The sequence below is a fragment of the Lipotes vexillifer genome, unplaced genomic scaffold (genome assembly GCF_000442215.2).
Source record: "Lipotes vexillifer unplaced genomic scaffold, Lipotes_vexillifer_v1.1 scaffold217, whole genome shotgun sequence".
Classification (NCBI taxonomy): Eukaryota; Metazoa; Chordata; class Mammalia; order Artiodactyla; family Lipotidae; genus Lipotes; species Lipotes vexillifer.
In genome coordinates, this window is record NW_006788200.1 from 7,550,857 (window position 1) to 7,558,269 (window position 7,413).

A 7,413-nucleotide genomic window follows, 5' to 3' on the forward strand; every position below is an offset into this window, starting at 1 on the left:
TAACACTTCGAAGCATCATTTGGTTGTGAAGACAGGTCTGCTCTGGAAGATTGAGGAAAGGGACAAAGAAAAGGAAAGGATCCTGATAATAAAGAAAGAAGAATTTCCAGTTTCCGAGGGCCATGCTAGAGATGTGGGGAAATGTTTCTGGAGCACTGTCCTCCCCACAAGCTCCCAACCACCATTTGCTCCCACTCTCCATCACCTTCCTCCTTCCTGAGCTGAGCCTGGGGCAGGCATCACAAACCCCGCGTTCCAACGGCAGCGGCCCCCTTTAGAATGGGGGAGTGAAGCCTGCAATCCTGAACTCCTGGGGAAAGCCTCCTGCAAGATCTAGTCACACGGTGAACTCTCCCCTTGCCCAAGTCAAGCTGTGAGTCCAGCTGGTGGTGCTGGCAGTGTGAAGGAATTAGGGGGGTTCCCAAGAGATGGTGCAGGGGAAATAGGACAATGCATTCAGGAGGCAAGAGGCAGGTGGGAAATGGAGAATTTCCTGGAAAAAGGAACACAGAGCCAGCTGTGATAAGAAGAAATGGAAACTCCCCAAGAACTCCAGGGATTGGGATGGGGTCAGGGATGGTGCATGGAGTAACCTGTGTCACGGGATGGGGTCTCTAGTGAGGGGAAGGGTAACCCCAGAGAGCTGCTTTTCCTTCTCAACTAGTGTATTTGTAGAGAGAATGTCCTTCCATTTCAGCAAATATTTGTCATGCACCATTTTCATTGCTGCATAATACTCCCGTGCTTAAAGATGCTGCCATTTCTCTAACCCATGCCCTATTTTAGGATATTTAGGACTTTTTGCCATCATAATCAATGTTGCAGTGAACAACCTTGTAGCTACGTCTTTGCCCCCATCCATCTTTATTTTCTTAAGATAAAAGAATGGAACCGCTGGGTCCCAGCAATGGAACCACTGGGTTGAAGAGCAGGAACAATTTTTTCTTTTTGGTATGCGGGCCTCTCACTGTTATGGCCTCTCCCGTTGCGGAGCACAGGCTCCGGACGCGCAGGCTCAGCGGCCATGGCTCACGGGCCCAGCCGCTCCGCGGCATGTGGGATCTTCCCGGACCGGGGCACGAACCCGTGTCCCCTGCATCGGCAGGCGGACCCTCAACCACTGCGCCACCAGGGAAGTCCATGAACAATTTTTAAGGCTTTTAATACATGCTGAAAAATTGCTTCCCAGAAGGTGGCAGCAGTTTTGGCTCCTAACGGGCAACAGCTGTGTGAATGTGCCTATTTCCCCACACCTTGACCATCAGTTGTCTTCTTTTCACAATATTTTATTACTCAAATTTTAAACTTATAGAAAAGTTGAACAGGGCTTCCCTGGTGGCGCAGTGGTTGAGAGTCCGCCTGCCGATGCAGGGGACACGGGTTCGTGCCCCGTTCCGGGAAGATCCCACGTGCCGCGGAGCGGCTGGGCCCGTGAGCCATGGCCGCTGAGCCTGCGCGTCCGGAGCCTGTGCTCCGCAACGGGAGAGGCCACGACAGTGAGAGGCCCGCGTACCGCAAAAAAAAAAAAAGAAAAGTTGAACAAATTTTACAGCGAACACCCATATAGCCACCACTCAGATTTGACAATTTACATTATACTGTATTTGCTCTCATCATCTATGCATGTCTCCTCCCTTCATCAGTTCATCTGCGTTTTTGGACGTATTTCAAAGTAAGTTACAGGTATCAGTACATTTCACCCCCTGACATTTCAATGCGCATGTCACTAACTAGAGTTCAATATTTGTGTATGGTTCTTTGCTTTTTTAGACGAAACATATATAATGAAAAACACAAATCTTAAGTATATAATTGGTTGAGTTTTGACAAATGCATATACTTGTATACGCCAACTCCTATCAAGATATAGAATATTTCCATCAGTCCAGAAAGTTTCTTAGTCACCCCGTGACCCCACTGTTCTGGTTTCTTTCCACAGTATCTTAGTTTTGCCCATTCTGGACCGTCATAAAATGGAATCATATAGTATCTACTCTTTTTTGTGTCTGGCTTATTGCATTCAGCATAAAGTTTGGAGATTCATTCACGTTATTGCGTATATCAGTAGTTTGTTCCTTTTTGTTGTTGAGTAGAATTCTATTGTATGGATGTATAGCAGTTTGTTAATCCATTTGCCTCTTGATGGACACCTGAATACCACTGAAGGTTGTAACGACAGGGTTGGCTGCAGTTGCCCTGGCAATCAGCTGGACACCTTGGGCTGTTTCTCATGTACAGATGAATGCATGGCTGCCCAGCTAGGTCCTCCTGACCTTGAACTTGTACTTTGTTGGAATTTGAATGGCTTTTCCATTTGTCCTCATTAAATTCCATTTTGTTAGTTTTGACTTAACCTTCCAGTCAGTCCTGATAGTGATGAGAGTAGCAAACTCACATACACTTACCATGTGCCAGACACTGAGCTAACTTATTCAGGCTTCAGAACAACCCTACTGAGGAACTACTATTATCCCCATTTTAGAGATGAGGAAATTGAGGCACAGGTTAAGTAACTTGCCCAAGTCGACCCAATCACAAATGAGCTGGGAATAGAACCAGGTAGTCTGGATCCAGACATCGTGATCTTAACCACTCACTCTATTGCCTCTTTTTGGCTTTGGATGTCATCTCCCTCCATCTTCCACTTTCTGCAAACACACTGAGTATGCCTCTGGGTCTTCATCCAGATTACTGGTTAAAAAGCAAAACCAGGGAATTCCCTGGTGGTCCAGTGGTTAGGACTCTGTGCTTTCACTGCTGAGGGCTTGGGTTTGATCCCTGGTCAGGGAACTAAGATCCCACAAGCCACGCAGTGCAGCCAAAAAAAAAAAAAAAAAAAAAAGTCTATGGACCAGATAAGTCCAGGGCCAAGGACAGAACTTGGTGGCATGCCTCTAAAGATCTCTTCTACCACGTTTTGTTTATCCCTTCATCTGTTGGACTCTTAGGTTTTTTCCACCTTTTGGCTATTGTGAATAATACTGCTATCAGGTTTGTTAACTGCTATTTCATAATCCCTTTCTCATCAGGTTCTCCTCAACCATTCCCACTACGATGGCTCTTGTCAAGGTCCCTAGGGATGTCCATGTTGCAAAATCCAATGATCAGTTTTCAGTTCTCATCTCATGTGATCCATCAGGAGCATTTGACTTGGTTCATCTCTGTCTTCCTTGATATGTTTTCTTCATTTGGTTATGGGATCCCACATTCTCCTGCTTTTCCCCTGCCTCTCTGGATGCTCCTTCCCAGTCCCCCATCTTGTGCTCCCCTTTCCCCCACCTACCTCTTCATATGGGAAGCCCTCAGGGCTTCTGACATACCCCGCCCCGACTCCTAGGTGGCCTCATGACTTCTCCCAAATGCCCATCTCTAGCCCGGACCTTCCTCAAGTATCCATCTGTCTATCTGACATCTCCACGTGGGTGGCCAACTGATGTCTCAATCTCCACCTGTCCTCCTCAAGCACATACTTCCCCACCTTAGTTCCCAGCAACTCCATCCTTCCTATTGTTTGGGTTCTCATATTTTGCTTTACTCTTGACTCCTTTTTTTCTGACACCCCACACCCAATCCCTCAACTCATCTTATTGGCTTTAACTTCAAAATACATCCAGAATCTGGCCACTTCTCACCAGCTCCGCTGCTACCACCCTGGTCTGAGTTCCCATCAACTCTCCCCTGGAATTCTGCAGTAGCCTCACTGGTCTCCAGGCTTGGCCCTGACCCCTCCTATCTTCCCCAACAGCCAGAGGAATCCTTTAAACATAGAAGTCAAATCAGGTCAGTTCTTTGTCCTAAAGCTTGGGTGGCTCCTCATGTCACTCAGCATCAAAGCCAAAGACCTTATAAAGACCTTCAAGGCCCTATGTCACCTAGCCCCTTCCTCTCCGCCTCATCTCCTCCACTCTCCCCTTGTTCCCTTTGTTCCTTGCTGTTCCAAGGACACAACAGGCACACTCCTACCTCAGGGCCTTTGCACTGGCTGTTCTTCTTCCTTGGAAATCTCCCCCACCCCAGATAGCTACATGAGAAATTCTTTTTACCTCTTTCTTGTCTTTGTTTGAATTCACCTTCTCAAGGTGTCTAGCAGTAGCACTCTGTTTATTTATTTTTTAACATCTTTTTTGGGGTATAATTGCTTTACATTGTTGTGTTAGTTTCTGCTGTATAACAAAGTGAATCAGCTATACGTATACATATATCCCCATATCCCCTTCCTCTTGTGTCTCCCTCCCACCCTCCCTATCCCATCCCTCTAGGTGGTCACAAAGCACCAAGCTGGTCTCCCTGTGCTATGGGGCTGCTTCCCACTAGCTATCTGTTTTACATTTGGTAGTGTATATATGTCCATGCCAGTCTCTCACTTTGTCCCAGCTTACCCTTCCCCCTCCCCGTGTCTTCAAGTCCATATTCTACATCTGCGTCTTTATTCCTGTCCTGCCCCTAGGTTCTTCAGAACCATTTTGTTTTTCTTTTAGATTCCATATATATGTGTTTGCATACAGTATTTGTTTTTCTCTTTCTGACTTACTTTACTCTGTATGACAGACTCTAGGTCTATCCACCTCACTATAAATAACTCAATTTCGTTTCTTTTTATGGCTGAGTAATATTCCATTGTATATATGTGCCACATCTTCTTTATCCATTCATCTGTCGATGGACACTTAGGTTGCTTCCATGTCCTGGCTATTGTAAATAGAGCTGCAATGAACATTGTGGTACATGACTCTTTGAATTATGGTTTTCTCAGGGTATATGCCCAGTAGTGGGATTGCTGGGTCATATGGTAGTTCTATTTGTAGTTTTTTAAGGAACCTCCATACTGTTCTCCATAGTGGCTGAACCAATTCACATTCCCACCAGCAGTGCAAGAGTGTTCCCTTTTCTCCACACCCTCTCCAGCATTTATTGTTTCTAGATTTTTTGATGATGGCCATTCTGACTGGTGTGAGATGATATCTCATTGTAGTTTTGATTTGCATTTCTCTAATGATTAATGATGTTGAGCATTCTTTCATGTGTTTGTTGGCAATCTGTATATCTTCTTTGGAGAAATGTCTATTTAGGTCTTCTGCCCATTTTTGGATTGGGTTGTTTGTTTTTTTGATATTGAGCTGCATGAGCTGCTTGTAAATTTTGGAGATTAATCCTTTGTCAGTTGCTTCATTTGCAAATATTTTCTCCCATTCTGAGGGTTGTCTTTTTGTCTTGTTTATGGTTTCCTTTTCTGTGCAAAAGCTTTGAAGTTTCATTAGGTCCCATTTGTTTATTTTTGTTTTTATTTCCATTTCTCTAGGAGGTGGGTCAAAAAGGATCTTGCTGTGATTTATGTCATAGAGTGTTCTGCCTATGTTTTCCTCTAAGAGTTTGAGAGTGTCTGGCCTTACATTTAGGTCTTTAATCCATTTTGAGTTTATTTTTGTGTATGGTGTTAGGGAGTGTTCTAATTTCATTCTTTTACACGTAGCTGTCCAGTTTGCCCAGCACCACTTATTGAAGGGGAGTAGCACTCACCCTGTCCACCTCCTGGGCCCTTCTACACTGCTCTATTTCCCCCGTAGTACTCATCATTGTCTATAATATTATAAATTTTACTTATTTATTGTGTTTATTGTTTCGTTTCTTCCCCCACCCCCACTGGAAATGCATTAGGAGGGCAAGGATTTTCGCCTCTTTTGTTTACTGCTATGATTCACCCAGAAACATGAATATGTAATGCCTCAACGACAATTCGATGAATGAATGAAGGAAAGAAGAAAGAAAGTAGGATAAGTTGGGAAGGGGTCTGCAGTCTAAAAATTGGTTGGAGCCAAGAAAATATGGGCTTCTGGCATGGCCAGGTGTCGTGGATGTCAGTGCTGTTTGCTGTGCAGCAACCATCTTCCTCCTCCTGGTGATTCCTCTCCCTGTTTTCCTTTGGAACAATTTCCCCTCCCACTGTTGGTCCATATGGATTACCTGGGGCTGACTCCACTCCTCACTCCAAGGCGGGCAGTGACTCCTTAGGCCACAGTGACTGGTTCAGGGCTGGGCATATGTCGCTGGCTGGGCCAATGAGACTGCATCCTAAGACTTTTGCTTACATTCTTGGGATGGGCAAGTTTTCTTCCCTCAAAGCTAGACAGAGGCTCAGAGCTGCCTGAGCCACACTTTGTTGGAAGAGGTTACCTGGAAATGCAGCCCACACAGAGGAATAGCGGGCTACAGGTGTGGAGAAAGACCACTTCTGGGACCCTGGATTTGGTACTTCCTGCAGCTGGATCTACTCCTGGACTTTTCATTTACTTGAGCCCCCTTTCACTGAGGCCGGCTTCTGTCACTTGCAGCCACTTAAACTCTACCTGCCTGATCTCCTGAACTGGGAAGTGAAGAAGGGGCCGAGTAGGGTCAGCAGGTGGCAGTCACAGGTGAGAAGCATTTAGTATACGGAGGGCATTCAGTTATCAGTGCTGAATGGTGGGGAAATGGGAACAGATTTGCCTTGGTCCTTTCATAGAGGAGCTCTCAGACTGTTGAGGGAGAGAAGGACATGGGCACTGATGGGGCAAGACAGACCGAGGGATCCTTCCACACCAGCTGCAAGCTAAGCTGAGATGGATAGCACCCAAGATTGGGGAGGGAAGCGGGAAGTGGGAGGTGTCCCCTGTAGAGCTCATTCCCGACCTACCACTTCCCCCATCACCTCCTGTGCAGGTGGAAAAGCCCAGTTAAAGTACACACCAGGGTGTGTTCTGGGGTAGGTCCCTTAACTTTCCTAGCTTCAGTGTCCTCATGGGTAAAACGGGCTGAATGATGTTCACCTAGGGTTTCTGTGAGAATGAAATGAGATAGTGTGTGAAGTGAGATAATGCCAAGAACTTAGGATGAACTTGGCTCACGTAACAGTTTTTTAAAAAAATTATTTATTATTTACAAATTTATTTATTTATTTTTGGCTGCGTTGGGTCTGCGCGGGAGTTTTCTCTAGTCCCAGAGAACGGGGGCTACTCTTCGTTGCGGTGCGCCGGCTTCGCCTTGCGGTGGCTTCTCTTGTGGAGCACCGGCTCTAGGTATGCGTACTTCAGTAGTTGTGGCTTGTGGGCTTAGTTGCTCTGCGGCATGTGCGATCTTCCTAGACCAGGGCTCGAACCCATGTTCACTGACAGGAGAACTCTTAACCACCGTGCCACCAGGGAAGTCCCTAACGAAACAGTCAATAAATATCAGCTGCTCTAATTGTTCCCCGCGGTCTCTCCTAGCCCGTGGCTGTGCCTGGTGGTGCGGGTGCAATTCTTGTAGATACCAGCAGGTGGCGCCCCGACCTCAAAAGAACGCATTCCTGGACTGACTGCTTTCTGAAGAACTCCGGAAGGGGTTGGGCGGGGCGGCCTCTTGCTTCTCGGCCAGTTAGAGTCCTGTCTTCCCGGCTGC